This window comes from Mesoplodon densirostris, chromosome 13 (assembly GCF_025265405.1).
Source record: "Mesoplodon densirostris isolate mMesDen1 chromosome 13, mMesDen1 primary haplotype, whole genome shotgun sequence".
In the NCBI taxonomy this organism is placed as follows: domain Eukaryota; kingdom Metazoa; phylum Chordata; class Mammalia; order Artiodactyla; family Ziphiidae; genus Mesoplodon; species Mesoplodon densirostris.
In genome coordinates this window covers 32,633,291-32,656,404 of record NC_082673.1, presented here as the reverse complement: position 1 = coordinate 32,656,404, position 23,114 = coordinate 32,633,291, and the positions used below count along the sequence as shown (strand labels likewise).

Here is a 23,114-nt window from a genome sequence, read left to right as displayed (position 1 = left end):
TATGGGTCTTGTTTTTGTATCCTTTCAGCCAGTCTGTGTCTTTTGGTGGGAGCATTTAGTCCATTTACATTTAAGGTAATTATTGATATGTATGTTCCTACTCCCATTTTCTTAATTGTTTTGGGTTTGTTATTGTAGTTCTTTTCCTTCTGTTGTGTTTCTTGCCTAGAGAAGTTCCTTTAGCATTTGTTGTAAAGCTGGTTTGGTGGTGCTGAACTCTCTCAGCTTTTGCTTGTCTGTAAACGTTTTAATTTCTCCATCAAATCTGAATGAGATCCTTGCTGGGTAGAGTAATCTTGGTTGCAGGTTTTTCTCCTTCATCACTTTAAGTATGTCCTGCCACTCCCTTCTGGCTTGTAGAGTTTCTGCTGATAGATCAGCTGTTAACCTGATGGGGATTCCCTTGTGTGTTATTTGTTGTTTTTGCCTTGCTGCTTTTAATATGATTTCTTTGTGTTTAATTTTTGACAGTTTGATTAATATGTGTCTTGGTGTATTTCTCCTTGGATTTATTCTGTATGGGACTCTCTGTGCCTCCTGGACTTGATTAACTATTTCCTTTCCCATATTAGGGAAGTTTTCAACTATAATCTCTTCAAATATTTTCTCAGTCCCTTTCTTTTTCTCTTCTTCTTCTGGAACCCCTATAATTCGAATGTTGGTGCGTTTAATGTTGTCCCAGAGGTCTCTGAGACTGTCCTCTGTTCTTTTCATTCTTTTTTCTTTATTTTGCTGTGCAGCAGTTATTTCCACTATTTTATCTTCCACCTCACTTATCCGTTCTTCTGCCTCAGTTATTCTGCTATTGATCCCATCTAGAGTATTTTTTATTTCATTTATTGTGTTTTTAATCGATGCTTGATTCGTCTTTTGTTCTTCTAGGTCCTTGTTAACTGTTTCTTGCATTTTGTCTATTCTATTTCCAAGATTTTGGATCATCTTTACCATCATTATTCTGAATTCTTTTTCAGATAGACTGCCTATTACCTCTTCATTTGTTAGGTCTGGTGGGTTTTTATCTTGCTCCTTCTCCTGCTGTGTGTTTTTCTGTCTTCTCATTTTGCTTATGTTACTGTGTTTGGGGTCTCCTTTTTGCAGGCTGCAGGTTCGTAGTTCCCGTTGTTTTTGGTGTCTGTCCCCAGTGGCTAAGGTTGGTTTAGTGGGTTGTGTAGGCTTCTTGGTGGAGGGGACTACTGCCTGTGTTCTGGTGGATGAGGCTGGATCTTGTCTTTCTGGTGGGCAGGTCCACGTCTGGTGGTGTGTTTTGGGGTGTTTGCGGACTTTTTATGATTTGAGGCAGCCTCTCTGCTAATGGGTGGCGTTGTGTTCCTGTCTTGCTAGTTGTTTGGCATAGGGTGTCCAGCACTGTAGCTTGCTGGTCGTTGAGTGAAGCTGGGTGCTGGTGTTGAGATGGAGATCTCTGGAAGATTTTCGCCGTTTGATATTATGTGGAGTTGGGAGGTCTCTTGTGGACCAGTGTCCTGAAGTTGGCTCTCCCACCTCAGAGGCACAGCACTGACTCCTGGCTCCTCAATTTGGGATGATTTGTTGTCTATTCATGTATTCCACAGATGCAGGGTACATGAAGTTGATTGTGGAGCTTTAATCCGCTGCTTCTGAGGCTGCTGGGAGAGGTTTCCCTTTCTCTTCTTTGTTCTCACAGCTCCTGGGTCTCAGCTTTGGATTTGGCCCCGCCTCTGCGTGTAGGTCACCGGAGGGCGTCTGTTCTTCGCTCAGACAGGACAGGGTTAAAGGAGCAGCCTCTTCGGGGACTCTGGCTCACTCAGGCCGGGTGGGAGGGAGGGGCACGGAGTGCAGGGCGAGCCTGCAGCGGCAGAGGTCGGCGTGACGTTGCACCAGCCCGAGGCGCGCCGTTCGTTCTCCCAGGGAAGCCGCCCCTGGATCCCGGGACCCCGGCAGTGGCAGGCTGCACAGGCTCCCGGAAGGGCGGCGTGGACAGTGACCTGCGCTCGCACACAGGCTTCTTGGCGGCCCCAGCGTCCCACGCCCGTCCCTGGGCTCCGCGCTTTCAGCCGCGACTCGCGCCCGTCTCTGGAGCTCCTTTACGCGGCGCTCCCAATCCCCTCTCCTCGCGCACCAGGAAACCAAGACGGAAGAAAAAGTCTCCTGCCTCTTTGGCAGCTCGAGTTTTCCCGGACTCCCTCCCGGCCAGCCGCGGCACACCAGCCCCCTGCAGGCTGAGTTCTCGCCGCCAGTCCCAGTCCTCTCCCTGCGCTCTGACCGAAGCCCGAGCCTCAGCTCTAGCGCCTCCCGCCCCGGCGGGGGAGCAGACAAGCCTCTCGGGCTGGTGAGTGCCGCTCGGCACCGCTCCTCTGTGCGGGAATCTCTCTGCTTTGCCCTACCCAGGTATGTGGGGAGTTTCTTGCCTTTTGGGAGGTCTGGGGTCTTCTGCCAGCGTTCAGTAGGTGTTCTGTAGGAGTTGTTGCACGTGTAGCTGTATTTCTGGGGTATCTGTGGGGAGGAAGGTGATCTCCGCATCTTACTCTTCCGCCATCTTACCCGGAAGTCTGTCCTTATTTCTTTTTGTTCATTTTTTTGTTTGGCCTGAGTGATTTCCACAACTCTGTTTTCCATCTCATTGTTCCATTCCTCTGTATCATCTTACCTATTGTTGCTTCCTTCTGGTGTATTTTTTATTTCAGTTATTGTATTGTTATCTTTTTTTGGTTCCTCTTTATATTTTCTAACTCTTTGTTAAATCTTCTAACTTCTTACTCTGTTCATCCAATATTCTCCCAAGTTCTTTGAACATCTTTATAATCATTACCTTGAACTATTTATTGGGTAAATTGTTTATCTCTATTTCACTTAGTTCTTCTTCTGAGGTTTTATCTTGTTCCTTTATTTTGAACATATTCTTCTGTTACCTCATTTTTTCTAATTTGCTGTGTTTATGTCTATGTATCTGGTAGGTTGGTTACATTTCCAAACCTTGGAAAGTTGGCCATTTGCAGGAGACATCCTATGCATCTCCCTTCTGGTCACCAGAACTATATGCTCTAGGGGTTCCCCCTTTTTGGACTGCATAGGTCCTTCCATTGTGGCAGGCTGACTACTCTGGGTGGTCTGGTGGATGTGGCTGGCCCCAATTCCAGTTGGTTCTCAAGCCCTCCCTTGTGTGAAGGTTGCCTGCTGCTGGTGTGTAGGGCTAGGTTCTGGGGTAAGTGGTTGAGGCATTGTGGATACTGGATCTAGTGTCACCCTGCTAGTGTGCAGGACTGGTTCCTGACATGGCTGGCTGTGTGGTCTGGATTGTCCCAAAGTGTGTGTCAGCCTGCTGATGAGTGGGAATGAATCCTAGCGTGGCTGACTAAGGGGTCCAAGGTGTTGCAAAACTTGTATCAGCCAGCTGGTGAGTGAGGATGGGACCCAGGAGTTCCTGGGGCTAGTGCCAGTGTGCTGGTAGGCACAGCCAGGTCCCAGGGTCCCTGCCTGAGTGCCCTAGGTGTTCCAGAGCTCATGTTGGCACAATGGTGGTTGAGGCCAGATCCCAAGGTGGCTGGCTGAGGGATCCAAGGTTTCCCAGAGTTGGTGTTAGCCTACTGGTGGACAGGTCCAGGGCCCAAGGCCTCGGGGCTGATCCCAGCTTGCTGGTGGGTGGGTTGGGTACTGACATGACAGACTGTGGGACTGTGGGGGCTCTGGTGCTGGTTCCCAAACACTGGTGCTTGAGGCCAGGTCCCAGGACTAGTGCCAGCCCACTGATAGGCATAGTTGGTTCCTGGGATCCCTGGCTGCAAGGTCCTGTGGATCCTAATGTTGGTGTGTAGGCTGATGGGCAGGGCTCAGCCTGGGGGATCCTGGTGCTGGTGCCTGCCCACTGGTGGGTGAGGCTGACCCAAGGACTAGTATTGGCCGTCTGGTGTGTGAGCCCAGGTTCTGGTGGACAGGATTGTGTTTCACGGTGGCTCTGGGCTTAAGGGTTCTTAAGGCAGCTGGCTCACTGGTAGATGTGTCTGTGTCCCTGTCTGGCTAGTTGCTTGTCCTGAGACATCCCAGTATTGGTGCTAACAGCCTGGGAGGTAGAGCTGGGTCCTTGTGCTTATAAGCCATAGGGAAGATTCCAAAACGACACTTGACAGCACCAGTGTCCTCATGGTAGAACGGGTTCTCCAAAATGCCTGTCACCAGTGTCTGTGTCCCTAGGGTGACCTCTAGCTGCCTCTTTCCTCTCTGGGACTCTCTCTAAGATCAGCAGGTGAGGCTGACTCAGCCTCCTTTCAAATTACTGCTTCTTCCCTGGGTCCCAGAGGGTGTGCAATTTTGTGTGCACCCATCAAGAGTGGTGTCTCTATTTTCCACCACACTCTATCTCCCCTGAAAGTAAGCCCTGCTGACCTTCAAAGCCAAATGTTCTGGAAGCTTGTTTTCCTCATGCAGGATCCCCAGCCTGGGTAGTCTGAAATGGAGCTCAGACACCCTCATTCTTTGGGGAGAGCTTCTGCAATTGTAATTATCCTCCTGTTTGTGGGTTTCTCACTAGTTGTATGTCTTGATTATATTGAGTCTCCACCACTCTTATTCTTCTCATTGTGGCTCCTCCTTTATATCTTTAGTTGCAGAAAGTCTTTTCCACTAGTCTTCCAGTCTTTCTCATCAATAGTTTCTCTGTAAGTAGTTGTAATTTTGGTGTGCCCATGAGAGGAGGTGAGTTCAGTGCCTTCCTACTCTGCCATCTTGGCCACTACTCTCTCTTTATAATTTTTAAGAAACTTGTTTATTGTATGATTGATCACTTGCTCAGCTACAGATGAGCCCTATAGGCTTCTAAGTTGATGTAGTGTTATCAGGTTTCTGATTATATATGACCAAAAATAAAATCCAGCCTAGATGTTCATACTATGTAGCAACCTACTCAATTGACAGTAATAGTGTGCATCCATTATCTGGACTATAATCTCTGCTTACTAAACTAGTGTCTGCCATAAATAAAAGTAGATGGTGGAAATTATGAATCATAACTATTTTGTTTCACATGTTGTTATATACTACTTTTATACTTACATGTAAACATTTATTATTTAAAGGAAACATTTATTATTTAAAGGAAAATTTGTATGTATCATATTTTCAATTTTTTTTTTAGAGTTGAGTTGATAACTGATGAAAACATTTTTTTAACACCATAATCACCAGCAACAATATTATACAGCAAAGCCAATTTACCAGCATAAAAAATAATTCTTCTGGGCCTCCCTGGTGGCGCAAGTGGTTGAGAGTCTGCCTGCCGATGCAGGGGATACGGGTTCGTGCCCCGGTCTGGGAGGATCCCATATGCCGCGGAGCGGCTGGGCCCGTGAGCCATGGCCGCTGAGCCTGCGCGTCCGGAGCCTGCGCGTCCGGAGCCTGTGCTCCGCAGCGGGGGAGGCCACAACAGTGAGAGGCCCGCATACCGCAAAAAAAATAATAATAATAATAATTCTTCTCAGTTGTTCAGAACATATCTGGCACACAAGTAACCAAAGAATACCTAAGCAGCACTTATCAGATGACAACATGAAAGAGTAAGGCAGAAAGAATAGGAAACACTGGTAAGAACATACTAAATCAAAACTTCAAAATAGTGGATACAACTACTGAGAGTTTCTTACAAACACCCTCAGCAGGCAGACAAACTTTCCACACAATAATCAATAGAATAGGGTTCCATTTGAGCAGTGAAATAGTTCTATCAGTGAGGCTTGGGATAAACAATTTGAAACAAATTTCTAAAATAGTAGCCATATTCACAACTCAACAGTATTCATGGGTATAATTTTTAAAACATCAACACTTTTATTGCTTTTTTCCCTGAACAATCAATCATAGTTCATAACATATTGATTAAAATAATATGAATATAAATAGAAATAAAATTATCAGAAATAAAAGTACAATCATCTGATTCTTCAAGTCAACCCATAGAATTTGGTTTACAAATTGATCAATGAAGCAAATCTCTAAGTTCTACAGTAAAATCATGGAAATTATTCAATAATTTCAACTGAAACATCAGGTCATTTCAACCCCTAAATTGAGTGCTTCCTGATAAGCATCAAGTACAATTAAACGTTATTTCAAACTTTTAATGTAATCACAACTCTTTAATAGTAAAATAATTAGTAGAGTCTGTCATTTTGGAGACTAAAAAGCTCACCACAAGCAACAGTCATTTAGACATAAACAGCTTATTTCAATTGCAGCAATCATTATTATAATTGTCTGGTTATCCATGGCTGCTCAACAAATTACCCATAAACTTCATTGCTTAAAAAAAATATTTTTTTAATATCTCGTGGTTCCATGATTTGAATGGACTTATAACTCATTCTGAGTTTCTCATGCACTTGCAATCAGATGGTGGTTGTGGCTGATGGTTCAGCTATGCCAGATGTTCAGTACACCTCCTTCATTCACACCAGTATCTAGCACCCTAGTTGATATGCCTGAAACATTTAGGCACTGGCCAGGCCACACATATGTCCTCTCCTCCCCTCCCCTCCCCTTTCTCTCTCTCTCTCTCCCTCTCTTTTCTTCCCTTCCTCCCTTGTTTTCTCCCTCCCTCCCTCCAGGCAACATCTCTACATGGCATCTTAAGAATCCTCACAATATGGCTACTCTATTACTAGTGTAGAGAATGCTTTTAGCTGCCTGGACTGGGTTTTTAAACAACATTCAAACAGAGTGGACTGATCAACCAGTATACTTACTGCACGCCAAAACAAAAAGAAACACCTGTTAAAGAAAGACAAAACAATGAAAAACCCAAACTCTAAACAATATAGTAATCACTATATCCTTTAGTCAATTACTAGCCATGTGTGAAGAGACCAGAAAATATGACACTTGATTTAGAAAAAAAAAAAAAAGAATATAAATCAAAGTTACAATGACCCAGATTTTGAATTTCCAGGTAAAGACTTTAAATCATCTAGAATAAATATGGTCAAGGATTTAAATGAAAAGATGGTTATAATGAATAAACACATGGAGAATCTTAACAAAGAAAGAAAAACTAAGAAGAACCAAATGTAAAGCAACAATACACCAATAAAAATTAATTATAAAAAATAAATAAAGAAGAACTAAATGGAAATGATAACATTAAAAAGTACCATTCTTGGGAATTCCCTGGCAGCCCAGTCATTAGGACTCCATGCTTCCACTGCAGAGGACATGGGTTCAATCCCTGGTTGGGGAACTAAGATCCTGTAAGCTGCACAGTGCAGCCAAAAAAAAAAAAGTACAATTCTTGAAATAAAATATATACTGGATGGGTACATTAAATAGGAAATAGAAGACAAAATCACTAAACTTTAATATAGGTCAATGCAATTATCCAAACTGAAAAAGAGAGAGAGAGAGACATACTGAAAAGAAAAATACACAGAGCCTCAGAGATCTGTGGGACAATAGAAAATGGTCTAACATAGTGTAATTGAAATTTCAGAAGGAGATAAGAGAGAAAATGGGCCAAAAAATATTTGAAGAAATAATGGCCACATATTCCCCAAGTTTGAAGAAAAACATAAATTTATGTATACCAGAGGTTCAGTGAACCCCTATGAGACAAATACAAAGAAAACAATGTCCAGGTCAAACTGCTGATAACCAAAGATATTTTCATGGGTTATAGTACTCTGGTTTGATCTTTTATCTTTTCAGTACTTTAAAGATACTTCTCCATTGACTTATCACTTATATTGTTTCTGATAAAAAATATGCTGCCATCTTTATCATTGTTACACTGTACATAACATTTTTTCTCTGCATCCTATGAAGATTTTCTCTTTATCACTGACTTTGAGAAATTTGATTATGATACACCTTGGTACAGAGTTTTCATGCTTATGAACTTGGAGTTTTTTGAGCTTCTTGAATCTGTGGATTTATACTTTTCATTAAATTTGGAAAAATTTTTGGCCATTAATTTTTCAAAATTTTTTCTGTCCCCACTTCTGTCCTCTCCTTCAGGAACTCCAATTACACATATTATAGGGCACTTGAAATTATCTCATAGCTCACTGATGCTCTCTTAATATTTATTTAATTCTTGTTCTTCTGTGTTCTTTTTTTTGTTTCTATTGTTCTGCATTCAAGTTTATTAATATTTTCTTGTGCAATGTCTAATTTGCCATTAATTCTACCCAGTTTATTTTCTACTTCACACATTGTAGTTTTGATCTCTAGAAATTCAATTTGGGCTTTTTTATAGCTTTCATGTCTCAACTTAACTTTTTGAACAAATGGAATATTGTTATAATAAATGCTTTAATGTCATTGTTTGCTAATCCTAATATCTATGCTAATTCCAGGTTGGTTTTGATTGATTGAGTTATCTACTCATTATGGCTGATACAACTGACCCTTGAATAACATGGGTTTGAATGCACAGGTTCAGATTTCTTTCACTAAATACATACTATAATGCTACACGATCCAAGTTTGGTTGAGTTCATGGATACAAAATCCCAGATACTGAGGGCTGACTCTAAAGTTATATGTGATTTAATGGAAGTTTGGCTTCCCTAACCCCCACATTGCTCAAGGTCAACTGTGTTTTCCTGCTTCCTTATTTGACTGGTAACTTTTAATTAAATGCCAGACATTGTAAAATTTACCTTGTTAGATCCCAGGTGTTTTTGTACACCTGTATATATTGAGCCTTTTTCTGGGACACAAGCTGTAAACTGTTGGAAACAATTTGATCCTTTCACATCTTGCTTTTAAGATTTGTTAGGCAAGACTGAAGCTCAAACTGGGGCTAATTATTCCTCATTACAAAGGTCCCTCTGTATAGTCTACACAATGTCCCATGAATCATGAGGCTTTTCATTCTGGCTTCTGTGAGCACTGAGCACTGAACTCTAATACTTTCAGGCAGTTCTTTCTCCAGACGCAAGTAGCTTCCTAAGACATATGTGCTGATTAGTACTCATTTGACTACTCAAGAAAGAGAATCTGAAGATCTTTAGAGTTCTCTTTTTTTGCACATCACTCCTTTATAGCACTCTGTCTTGTCAATTCTAGCCTCTCTGATCTCCCTGAACTCAGTTTTGGATCTTTAACCCAGGGATTCTGTCATGCTTCTGCCTGGGTTCCTCCTTCCTGTACCATGCCCTAAACACTCTCTCAAAGCAAAAAATAAAAACTTGGGTAATCATACGAGACATCTCATTTTTTTATCTCTCATAGATCACTGTCCTTCATTTCCTTTTGTCCAAAGCTTTAAAATTTGTTGTTCCTTATAATTTGCCTGTTTTTGGTTTCTTTAGATAAGATGGTAAATCTAGTCCTTATTATTCCATTTGGCTGAAAGCATAAGTGCTCTGTTATATGTAAAAAAAAATTAAAATTTTATATGCAAAATAATAGGTTACAAGTTAAAAATGGAAAATTACCAAATATAATGTATTAAGATTAATTTTAGGAGAACCAGTGAATTAATTTGAGGAACAAGCTAAAGAAAATATTATAATATAGAAAGTCAGTTTGGAGACCTACCAACTTTGATAGAAACATTTGTTAAAAACCTGCCTCTCTCCACCCTCGTATTGTATCTCAGTGTATGGACACAGAAGGTATCAAAAGCCTGAAAAGCCACTGCTAGAAAACACTTAAAAGAGCAAAGTAAGATGGCCTAAATAAAGTCTGAACCCAGGAGAAAATGCTTGTTATTCATGAAAATGCAAATATAGATTGGTAAGGATTGGTAAGAGTTTTAAACTCCAGGATAACCTAAAGCCCCTCTCATATATCATGCAGTACGCTTACATGCTATCTGATATTTAAAATGGCAAAATACTTATCTTAAGGTTCCAAACAGTTTGGCCCATAAAATGCATGTTCCATTTTACTTTTTATACAACTAATATCTTCTTCCTTCTCTTCTTTCACAAAAGAAATAGCATCCTCTTGATTTTATCTTCATCCTCCAGTTCAAGACATTGTCCATCAATTCTTCCCATCTCTTACACTTCAACTTGTCCCTTCTTCTAGATCTTTTCCCTTAGTTGTCAGGCATTTCAGTTCTTCACCAGCTGTAAACAAATTTTCCATCAACCCTCTTCCTTTTCAAGCTCTAACCTCATCTCTCTCATTTCCTTTCATCACCAAATTTCTCTTCCATTTCCTTCTGAATTGAAACCTTTCTTCAACCTTCTTGTATAAAAAATTCAAAAATCTCTTCACCATACCCATTCTTCTTGAACTCGCTGCTAACTCTTTTTGATGAACTAGCTCTTTCTTTAGTTTCTGAAACTTTATTTTCTTTGGAATTTCTCTACCAATACAGATCATCAGTGAGACTTAGTTTTCAGCTGTTATCTCATACCACAGTCTCCCTTTGGACAATATTATCCACTCCCTCAGCTAGTGATTCCTAGCACTGTATCTCTAGGATTGAGCTCAGATTTGAGCTCCAGATTTTATCCTACTCACATTGAATGTTTCCTGGAATGTGTCATGCCTTTGCCAAGCTATTTCTGACTTGTTGCATCTACTTATCTTATCTACTTATCTACTCTATCTTCCTTTAAAAATAAGTATTAATTTCTCCAGACCCTACCTTCCACGTGAAGCACTTATGGGTCTATACACACAGCATGTAAACACAAAATCAGTTTCTTTTCCATTAGCCCCACCCACATTGGGCCTTCTCACTAATGGTATAAGTCATACAAGTTTTAATTGTTCAATCAAGAAGACTTACAGGACCCAAAATAACAATGCTTACAAGTCTACAGTTTATTGCAAGAAATGGATACAATACAGCTATAGCATTCAAGTAAGAATATGCATCATAATCAAAGACTATCTCATAGCAGGGGTTCTGGAGAAACCAAGTGCAAAATCCTATTGTCCTCCCTTTGTGAGGGCCATGGCAGGATGTACCTTCTCTCTTGAATCAGGAACCATCATTATGACACTGAACACTCTGGAACCAGAGATGCTAAAATGAAGTCATCACTAGGGTTTTGGGTTTTTTGTTTTTTGTTTTTTTACTGGTCATATAGGCATATTCTTTTTGTTTAGTCTGCTCAAACAGCAGATTCTTCCAGGGGTCTCACCAAGTCCAGGCACAACTTATCAATCTTACCATTACCAATAAACAATGACACAAAACACCTGAAACTCTTCAGACTAATCGTTACAGAACAATACTTTTACTGACTTGGGGTCAGTGCCATACACAAACAAGGAGAACAGCTCAGGCTAATTCTAAGCCTATTGGAATTAACTCTCACAGAACAACCTTTACTAAAATACTTATCAAAGTCTGATTTTTGGCATTTATCTGTCTTCAAAAATAGACTATAAGCTCCATGAAAATAAGAACTATATTTTACTTGTCTTGAACTTAAATATCTAAATTAGTATCATGCATTAATTAAATATATTCTCCTATCTTCCTTAAATATATCAAAGACCAAATTAACCAAAGGACCAAATCACTGACAGATAGGCAAGTAGAAATACAATGAAAAAGTTTATATCCACGCAGAGATTTCATTATACATAAAGTTATAGCTTCAAATTTGCAAATTAGAATTTGCAGCAGCATAAGTTCATTGGCTATTTGAAAAATCTAGCTAGAGGACATATTTTATTTTCAATAATAAAAAAGCCCTACAAAAGTAGAAATAGAATAGAATAATAAAATAAAATAATAAAAGTAGAATAGGAAAATAAACCCATCATCAAACCATTATGACGATCAACTCATGGCTACTCTTGGAAAATACATTTTTTAACTTGATCAACTAAGTTTTAAAAACAAAATTAAGGGCTTCCCTGGTGGCGCAGTGGTTGAGAGTCCACCTACCGATGAAGGGGACACGGGTTCGTGCCCTGGTCTGGGAAGATCCCACATGCCGCAGAGAGGCTGGGCCCGTGAGCCATGGCCGCTGAGCCTGCGCGTCCGGAGCCTGTGCTCTGCAACGGGAGAGGCCACAACAGTGAGAGGCCCACACACCGCAAAAAAAAAAAAAAAAAAAAAAAAAAAAAAAAAAAATTAAAACAGCAAAAACATGAATTTATATTAGTAGCTAAAATCAAATTTAAAATGTTTCACAACCATTGACCATGTTAAGGGCTTTGTGCTCTTCGCCATTCTCTGGAAATATATTGTCTGTATTCATCACAGCCATTGGCATGCTTCTCTTAATAAAATCAACTCTTTCAAGGAATATTTCTGACTTGATTTAACTTACAGGCAATTGAAAAGCCAGGACTACTCATCTTGAAACTAAACACAGCTTCAGAACAAACTGACATAAGATATGCACTGCCTAAAGGACTTAATTTCACTATATCACCTAACTTATCACTAGCCTCCAACATAGTGCTACCTAAATTACAAAGAGAGTGGATGTTATATGTTCCTGAGTTATCACAAGCATCAGCTGAGGCTCCAGTTACAGGATATGCTCCGTCTCGTTGATACAGTACAAGGAGACTGGTGTACAATTTCCCAAGTGCAGTCTCTGTGATAGGGATGGAGGTAGGTGCATTCTCCTAGCTAATGCACAGGCTTCCAGCTACGTCAGGATTATATGTTGGTGCTGTGTAAGTGTTTTTTTGGGTGATGACACTTGTATCCTCTGAGAGCTAACTCAGTCGACCCCCAGATTTCACTGTAGCATTAACCTATTATAGGAATCACAAGAATGTCATGAGCTGTCTCTCTGGAATAGTGACAAGCAGAGGGAGAATAAATCTATTGTGAGCCTATACTGTCACTTTAAGCAAAACAATGTGAGAGAGAGAAACTACAAATAGTAGTTACCAACATATTACTGCTTCTTGATATATTTTATCATAAGAGTCTCTGATCTCTTTTTCATTCATACAGCAATACAATTGGGACCCATGTTAAAATGCAGACTCTAAGTTTGGTATTCAGCCTTTTTAATTTTTGTTTTGACCGCCTCTATTTGATCTGTTTAACTTTGCTTTGAAGATGCATCAAGTGTTTCTTTGCTGCACTATCACAAAATTCAAGTCTTTGAAGTGTTGTTTTCATGTTATTTTTTGATACCCCACAAACTCTGGTTAGATTTTCCTCTTTTTTATAGTAAGAAATACTCTAAAGAAATAATACATAGTTTCATTTCTCAACTCCCTTCTCTAGTAAGCAGATTTATCATGAATTCTTTATTATCTAAATTATCTCTGAGAAAATTGTAAAAGGAAGACCAACTTGCCCAGAGCAATTAGCATGAGAAGAGGGTGCTGTCATAGGCAACGTATTACTTGAAGCTCTTTATCTATGACCCTGGTGATGTAAGGAACACAGAACTGAAGTCTTGTCAGGAAGGGTGACTTCCAGTCAGAGGAAAAGGATACTAGTTTGATATTCTAGCTGTTGGATTATTGTTATTAAACAATAAGTGACTGAAGAAGAATAGAAGAGACAGTGTTGCAGTCTTGTTACACATGGATAAAATCTCTGGAGAATCATTTCTAACTTGCAATTGCTGTTGTAGGAGCTACCAACTGCATGCCCAATTAAGTAAGTGACCACTCTTATTCTGTGTAATAAGAATTACCTCAGTCTTAGCATCCCTAAAATGGGGCTATTACTGTCTATTTAGGTATAAATAGACAATAAATTTTCTTAAAGAAATTGCAATTGTAAGTTGTGGCATAAAACCCAACTGCTTGTATATCAAATTCAGCTTGGGAGAAACTTACTGATCTTGGTCATTTCCCTTTAGTCAGTGTTCCTGAGGACTAGTCCAACCAGATCATCTTTCACAAGGATTTTCTAGTGCCACAGTGATTTCCAGCTTTCTGCCAATAGAGTCACCCTCATAGTAACTAACAGTTTCCTTACCAGGGAGAGTTGCAAAAACCTTGAAGTTCACTCTCAACAGGCAGTATACTGATAATTATCTCCTTCTTCGTCTCTAAACCTGCTCCTCTTCTGCTATTTTCTATCTATTTTAATGGCATCATTATCTACCTATTTGTCCAAGCTAGAAATGGCAAAGTTTTTTCAGTTATCCACTTTTCCTCTTTCTCCACGTTTAGGAGGTTTCCACCATGTCATGGCCATTCTACCGCTGATAGGTCTTTTATGTAGATCCCCTCCTCCATGCTCCTACTGCGTTAGTTTTTGCAATCCTCATGTCTCACCTTGGCCATGGAAGTAAAATGGTTAAATTGTTTAAGAAATGGTTAAATTTGCCTTTGTTTTTTCCTCTTTCACACTGATGCATGGATTAATTTTCTAAAATTCCTTCTTATAAAATAGTCATTGATTTTCTACAACCTATAAAATAAAGACATTACTCAAGTAATATTTGTAGAATATCTACTATATGCTAGGAATTAAGAGCTCACTGTAAAAAAGTAAGAAATATGAAAGAAAGATAAAGTGTCTTGCCTTCAAGGAGCTCACAATCTAGAAGGGAAAATAGCATATCAACATAATGTGGCAAGTGTATGTTATTAGAGTAATATGCAATGGTCAGTGGTAGCATAAAATGCAAAAGAGTGAGCAATTCCACATGGAGGTATTGAAGAGGTTTGTATAGATTTTACTGTGTCTGGAAGCATATATAAGCTTTTTCCATGCAAACAAATGAGAGAAGGCCTTCTAGGCCAAGACAACAACATGTGCAAAGGTTCTAATACCTAGGTAAGCATAGATTATTTAGGGAACTACGTTATTGGACATTGGAGAAGAGGATATAAATGGTATTAGGTGATATACACAAGAGTCTAAAAATTGACCTGAAGGTTATGATAAGCCATTAAAGAGATTTAAACAGGATAATAACAAGGATCATGTTTGTGTTTTGGAAAAAAGCAGAAATGAAAGAGAGAACAATTGGAACATTATTACAATAGGTAAGATATGACGAAGCCCTCAATTTAAATAACAGCAATGACATTTGTAGCGCTAGAGTTAGTCCAGACAAAAGCTGACTCCTTACCAAGAAATGAAAGGCCCTGCAAAATGCAGTCTTGATCTATCAGAGTTCCTGGCACATAGGAGATACTCAATACACTCCATAAATAATTGCTGAATAAATAACTAAATAAAGTTACTTTCTGTATCTGTAATCTATTGCTTCATAAGAAATCATTCCAAAACTTAGTAGCTTAAAACTACAAAGTTTATTACTTTCCACAAGTTTGTTGGTTAGCTGCATGGTGCTCATGTTGATTTTTGCTTGAGTTCATACATATGACTGCATTCAGCCTGCTTGTCAACTGGAGATGGATTCCTCCAGAGACTCATATCTTCACATGGTCTCTCTCCTTTCATGAGATCTCTCTGCATATGCAATGTGTGTATGTGTGTGTGTGTGTGTGTGTGTGTGTGTGTCCATCCTTGTCTTTCTCTGGGATATGAGACATGTGGTCTCTCTCTATGAATCTCCCTCCACATGGTCTCCCTCTCCATGGGATCTCTCTCCACATAGTCTCTCTTTCATTGGGATCTCTTTCCATGTTGCTACTCCTTCTCCATGAGATCTCTAATGGCTAATCTGGGCTTCTTCAGCCATGACAGTCTCAGGGCTCCAACCAGGCAAGTCTTGTGCATGAGTGTTTGTCCAGCCTCTATATATCACATGGTCAAGCCCCAACATGAGAGAAGATTATACAAAATGAGTCTTCCAGGAGGCATGATTCCTTAGAAGCCATTATTACAGCAGCCACACATCTCTATACTCAGTGTATACTACTTCCCTCACAAGAACACAATATTCTAATCTATTGTTTTTCTCCTAGGTTCCCAGACATGTAATGAACTTTTATAGCTTCTTAACTTTACCTAGGATTCTCCTCTTATATTTCATAGTGCTCCCATCTGCCTTGGAATATTCTCTGCCTCAGATAGAAAATACTTACTTTCAAAAGTCAGCTGCAATGGCTGAAAAGCCTGAAAATACAGGGGAGGAACAATCCTTTCCCTGAATCACTTTTATCCTAAATTATAGTAGTAATCTCAATGTACCAGAATTATCTATTGACATGTCTTTCTCTAGCCAGCATTTGAGCATCTCAAAGGTAGTCATTATGTTTCATTCATCTTTGTGTATCCAGTAGTTATAATCAATTATCCTCATTCTTGATGCAGAGTTGCTTCTCAAACATTTACTGGGTGAATGACTCTGTTCTTAACTTATATGCATAGGGTTATGAATCATTTTGTAGACTATGCACATCATTATGGAAAGAATAGCCTAAAAATAAATTATATATATTCAACAGATTTTACTCAGAAATAGAGACCTAAAAGATGTATTAGAACATTACATGCCTTCACATAAGCATGTAAAGAAGTGACAATATTGTCTTAGTGGCTAGCACGAGATTTCTCTTTAGAGATGGAAATCCCTTGATAAGTCAATGCAAGATATATCAGTTCCAGGAATGAGATCTGGCTACCTTATAAAAGATGGACCAGGGTCCCAAGAATACCATCAGTGTGGAGGGTAACCCCAGCATCCTTGGCAGAACTAGCAAAATGATGCCTAACTAGACTGGTTTCTATAACGCTTACTTCTGAGATCCATATTTTGGGAAATAAAGAGGAGTTTCCATTGAAAGGGGGAGATAATCACTCAGATTTCACTTCTGAATCCACTTTGGAGGTCCACCCTCTTAACCTCCAATAGGGTCCAATACCTTGGGTCAATCTATGCATGTGGTACTGTCAATCAAATGTGGTTCAAGGGCTTCCCTGGTGGCGCAGTGGTTGGGGGTCCGCCTGACGATGTGGGGGGCGCGGATTCCTGACCCGGTCCGGGAGGATCCCGTGTGCAGCAGAGCGGCTGGGCCTGTGAGCCATGGCCGCTGAGCCTGCGTGTCCGGAGCCTGTGCTCCGCGGCGGGAGGGGCCAGAGCAGAGAGGCCCACGTACCGCAAAAAAAAAAAAAAAAAAAAAAAAAAAATGTGGTTCAAAGAGCACTCTAAATTATAAACAATGTGCCACAACTGTGAATTTCCAGAAACCCCAGTGAGTGATGTAACAGCCTGCCCTATGGTCCTCTTAGGGGATGAAGTTCTTTTAACATCTGGAAGTGTGTACTAAAGGGCCTAACAATAATCCTAGCAGCTACTAGCAGCAATTTCAGGTAACAATTAGGCACTGGTTTATTTATTATGTTGTGGCAGAGGCAGTAACACTCATCCAAAATTCTGTTTGCTCCCAACACTTCCTAACCTTTTTGCATCTTGATGAAGATATATGACTGCTTCTGGCCAAAGACATGAGTGGAGAAAAGCCTGTGCATGATTCTCAAGTCTCTCTCTTCCCCTGCCATGATGTCTGAGTGCAGAGCTCTAATCCAAATGTTGCTGCTACAAGACTTCAGAGCCTACATCAATCCAGATGCAGAGCCCACTGTCAACCACAATAATATGTTTCAGGAGCAAGAAATAAACTTTTGTATGTTAAACCACTGATATTTGGAGGTTGTTTATTACTGACAATGCAATTTAGCCTAGTCTGGCTAATACATATTATTCAAATATAGGGTTGTTTTTTTTTTTTCCAGTTATCCTTAAATAATACTTCAACAGACATTTATTATCTACTATGTGCCAAGCACTCTACTGAATATTTAGGATATAACAGTTAACATTTTTTGGTAGAAATTAGAACTTTATTATATTATAAACATTTCCAGAATATAAACTGATTTTGTATCAAGACTTCTTGAAACATTTAAACTGTATGTAACTTAAGCTTTTTATAATGTATGTCATTTCCCACTTTCCAATCTAGAAAATATACTGCAAGTTAGATCTAACGAAGGAAAAAAAAATCAATCTAAACTGCTTCACAGAGAAAGCTAATGAATATAAAAACACCCACCCCAAACTAAAACCCAATCAAGAAATAGATTCTGTAAAGCCTATTAATCCTCCAATTTAAAATAAATGACCTCCCAAGGGAAAAATACTTCCAACATCATAGCAATTTGATGAATAAAGCAGAGCCACCCTCATTAAGAGAAGTTACATTATGTATAAGAAAAATGTAGTAATGATTTTAGAAGAGAGGAAAAGTAATTTCCATGTTGGAGAGAAAGTACACTAAATGTTTTCTGTTCACTTAGCCTTTGTACCTGTTCACATGAAAAGAGAGATATGAACATGGACATCGTAAAACCAAGCTCCTCAACTATTTTTTCCCGTTTAACCTCAGGAGAACCAATACAAGAGCTTCAAAATCCAAGGATAAACTAGTCCCAAAGCATCTCCTCTTCTGTCCTTTCTTTCCCTTGTTCCTTTATCTCTTTTCTACGCTTATGTTCCTCTTTCTTAGAGGCTACATCTCGGCTTTTTTTATCCTTTCGGTTCTTAAGCTTTTCTGTACTGACTCTGTTTCCACCTCTGTTTTGTTTCTTTGGATGCTCTTGTGTTTGTCTAAATCTATTTCCTCATAAGCTTTCTTCCTCTTATGCTTGGGCCGCTCCCCTTCTGGTTTATCCCAGCCTTCCTCTGGGTGCATTTTTCTCTTCTGATGTATCTGTTTATAACTAGTTTGATGGACACTGGTACTGTTTTCTAAGGAGAGGTGCCTGTAAACTCCAGATTCTACACTGTATGAGCTACAGTTATATTCTTGTTGACTAAAGTTCAGGGCTACTGGTTTTCCTGAGAAACAGTCCCTGGTGAATTGACAATAGCTCAGGGAGTCTAGTCTCAGTCTGCTGTCATGAGCTGGTAGCCACTGAGGTAACTGCTTCTCCACTGCTTGTGAAATATTGCATGGTCTTCGGTAGGTCTGGGCGGGTTCATAAGGGAGTCTTTGATCAAACATTCTACACCTGGGTCTAGAATCAACCTCTTCTTTGTATCCACAGGTTTCCAAATAATCCTCTCTCATCTTTCTGAAACAAGTCTTTGGCTCTAAGCCTCTGTCTTTCTGCACTTTGATATAATCTTCAAGTTCATCTTGAAAAGAGTCAGATGTCTTCTTTGAATGCTTCATTAGGTAGACAAGGGATTCTCCTTAGCAGGTTGAGAACTTGGTGTAGAAATCTGATCCTATTCAACCATTAATTGCTTCAGTTTTTTAGCATGAACTTTCCCCAAACAGTGAAACTGTGCGACAACTGAGGAGCTAAAAACCATGATGCAGAGATTAAAAAATCTATTTTTTGTCCAATATTTCACTCCCATTCACCTCATAATGTGAAATCCACTGTGATTCAAATTATGGCACTATTCCTTATAAGCCTTTTACAAAAGATATCTGTATAAAGTTCAGTCTTTGCTCATTCAACGTGGTATCTTCTCTGAGGCAGGGGCGGCCATCTACAACTACTGTCCCCTTCCCCACCAACATCGCCAGTCGGTGGGTAGGCCGAGGTGGCAGAGACGGAGAGGCAGGGACAACCGCTGCCACCACCACTGCCTCCACTGCCAAGCAAGTGGGGTGGGAGCAGGAGGTGGAGACTGGACTTCCTGAGGGGAAGTCGCTGCCACTACCAGCGGCTGACTGGACAGGACTGCCGCCATAGCGGCGAGGTGCACTACCCCAGTTAACATTTTTAAAATGTTGTCCTTGTGGAGTTTATATTCTAATCAAGAAAATCACAATCACTATCAATAATCATGACCACTAACTACAAAGAGAATGTTGAAAAATAAAGGAGATACTGTCATAATATTATTAAGGACATTATTATTTATATGTGAGTTTTTCTTATTCACAAAATTAGAATATGCTTACTTTAGCTGAGTACATATTATATAATTGATTTACCTTTGATTCAATATTTGCTTCAAATTATTTAAAATGTACAGAATTTTCAAAGGAGCATCAACAATTTTAACAATTTTGAAGAAAGGTGAATGAAGAAGCAAGCAGTCTACTGCTTGGCCAAAGGTCACTGTCATGCTAAATATAGTACAGACTGTGCTCACTGAGAGAAGTCAGTCATCATCAGCTTCCAGTCATTATTTGAAAGGCATTTAGAAGGCAAACCAGATTTCTTCTTTTCATTTGCTAAGATAAAACACTGATCCAAGTGTCTCAAATTCAAGTGTCTTTGGTTCCAAGAAAGTAATAAAAGAGTAAAGAAAACCAGATTTTTTGTGTGTCAGCTGCTAAAAATATAACTATTTTTTATTTTATTGAAATATCGTTTAACTATGTCTAATAATGCAAACATGTATTATAGAAGAGATTACATTTTAAATTGTACCTTAAATAAACACATTGGCAGAATCAAGATGGCAGAGTAGGAGGACACAGAGTTCAAGTCTCCTCACAGCTAGGGCTCCTGCTAGATGCTGGTGAGGGACCTCAGACAGCTAAGTTGATGGGAGGAATCCGCACTTGACCAGGTAGGATGAGGGAGGGAAGGGGAGGGACAAGGAAAAATAGAGGTGAGATAGGACAAGCACCCCTGAGGGAGCCTGGGGGAGGGGAGAGGTTCCCATGCTTGGAAGGGCTCACTCAAGATGGGGAGATCAGCAGGGATTGGAGGGGGATGCGGTGTCTCCCCTGCCCACTTGGGCCCTGGGAATCCTGCTGGGATCCCAGGCCTTAACGCCCAGATCCCAAGGCCTCCTCCAGCCAGATGATTCCCAGGCCTGAGCCTCCTCCCCCAACCAGGCCTGTTCTAGTTGCATGGGTCCCAGGCTTAAGCCCCACCCCCACCAAAGCCTCCTCTGGCTGTGTGGGTCCTGGCAGCCTGAGTACCATCCCTGACAGGGCCACCTCTGGCCACATGGGTCCAGGTGGGTTGAGTGCCGCCCCCCTCCAAGGCCTCCTCTGACTGTGCTGGCCCCTGTGAGTGCACCGATGGAGGCCTCTGCCCCAGCACTGGTCCTCTGGGCCAGCTCCAGGAACAGACGCTGGTGAGAGGAAAACACGCAGAAGTGGGGCTGACACAGTGGGTCCAGAGACCTCTTTAGAGGTCTTGGGGGCCTACTGAGGAGGTGGGAGTAGGATGTAGCTCACCATCAGGGCAAGAACATTGATGGAGGAGGCACTAGGGAATTTTTTATTATTTTATTTTTCATTTCTTATTTTTGAATTTTTTAGTATTTTTATCTTTTATTTTTATTCTTACTTTTTTACTTAATTTAAAGTTTTTATGTTGTTTATTCTTTTTGCTGTTGTTCTGTTTTGTTTTGTTTAATTGTTATTTTTCTAATTTTTTTTAGTTTTTATCCTTTGTTATTATTATTCTCTTTTCTGTTTGTTGATTTTTTTCTTTTCTTCTCTTTTTTTTTTTTCTTTTGACTCTCCACTCAGCCTGCAGGGTCTTGGTTCTCAGGGCAGTGGACGGGCCTATGCACCTGGGGTGGGAGTACCAAGCCCAAGTGCTAGACTAACAGAGAACTTCAGGTCCCAGGGAATATTAATTGGTGTGAGGTCTCCCAGAAGCCCTCATCTAGGCACCAAGACCTGGCTCCACACAACTGCCTGCAAACTCCAGGGCTGGATGCCTTAGGGCAAACAACCAGCAAGACAGGAACACAGCCCCACCCATCCAAAAAAAATGAAATGACAAAAAAAAAAAACATTAGGAAGGAGCAAGAAAAAACATACAAGACCAAATAAATGAAGAGGAAATAGGCAACCTATCTGAAAAAGAATTCAGAGGAATGATAGTAAAAATTATCCAAAAACTTGGAAATAGAATGGAGCAACAGATCAAGAAAATACAAGAAATGTATAATAAGGACCTAGAAGAACTAAAGAGCAAACAGTGATGCACAACACAATAATTGAAATGAAAAATACTCTAGAAGGAATCAACAGCAGAATAACTGAGAGAGAAGAACTATAAGTGAACTGGAAGACAGAATAGTGGACATAACTGCTGCAGAGCAGAATAAAGAAAAAAGACGGAAAAGACATGAGGACAGTCTCAGAGACCTCTGGGACAACATTAAAGGCACCAACATTAGAATTATAGGGGTCCCAAAAGAAGAAGAGAAAGAGAAAGGGTCTGAGGAAATATTTGAAGAGATTATAGTCAAAAACTTCCCTAACATGGGAAAGGAAATAGCTGCCCAAGTCCAGGAAATGCAGAGTCCCATACAGGCTAAACCCAAGGAGAAACACACCAAGACACATATTTTTTTTTTTTCTTTTTGCGCTATGCGGGCCTCTTACTGTTGTGGCCTCTCCCGTTGCGGAGCACAGGCTCCGGATGCGCAGGCCCAGCGGCCATGGCTCACGGGCCCAGCCGCTCCGCGGCATATGGGATCCTCCCAGACCGGGGCACGAACCCGTATCCCCTGCATCGGCAGGCGGACTCTTAACCACTGCGCCACCAGGGAGGCCCCAAGACACATATTAATCAAACTAACAATAATAAAAATCAAGAAAAAAAAAACAGTAAAAGCATCAAGGAAAAAACAACAAATAATATACAAGGGAATCCCCATAAGTTTATCAGCTACTTTTCAGCAGAAACACTGCAGGCCAGAAGGGAGTGACAGGATATATTAAAAGTGATGAAAGGGAAAAACCTACAACCAAGATTACTCTAACCAGCAAGGATCTCATTTGGATTTGACAGAGAAATCAAGAGCGTTACACACAAACAAAGACTAAGAGAATTCAGAATCATAAAACCAGCTTTACTATAAATGCTAAAGGAAATTCTACAGGAAGGAAACACAAGAGAAGGAAAAGACCTAAAAAAACGAACCCAGAACAATAAAGAAAATGGTAATAGGAACATATATATTGATAATTACCTTGAATGTAAATGGATTAAATGCTACAACCAAAAGACATAAATTAGGTAAATGGAAACAAAAAGAAGTCCCATATATATCTGTCTACAAGAGACCAACTTCAGAACTAGGGACACATACAGACTGAAAATGAGGGGATGGAAAAAGATATTCCATGCAAATGGAAATCAAAAGAAAGCTGGAGTAGCAATACTAATTTCAGAGAAACTAGGTTTTAAAATAGAATCTTACAAGAGATAAAGAAGGACACTACCTAATGATTAAGGGATCAATCCAAGAAGAAAACATAACAATTGTAAACATTTTTTAACATCTTTATTGGAGTATAATTGCTTTACAATAGTGTGTTAGTTTCTGCTTTATAACAAACCGAATCAGCTATACATATACGTATATCTCCATATCTCCTCCCTCTTGCATCTC

General features: G+C 40.1%; 1 pseudogene; it reads right to left on the bottom strand.

Moving 5' to 3' along the window:
* Window positions 1–18,187: 18,187 nt before the first annotated feature.
* On the bottom strand, window positions 18,188–18,988 carry LOC132500963 (lysine-rich coiled-coil protein 1-like; annotated as a pseudogene).
* Window positions 18,989–23,114: the final 4,126 nt, after the last annotated feature.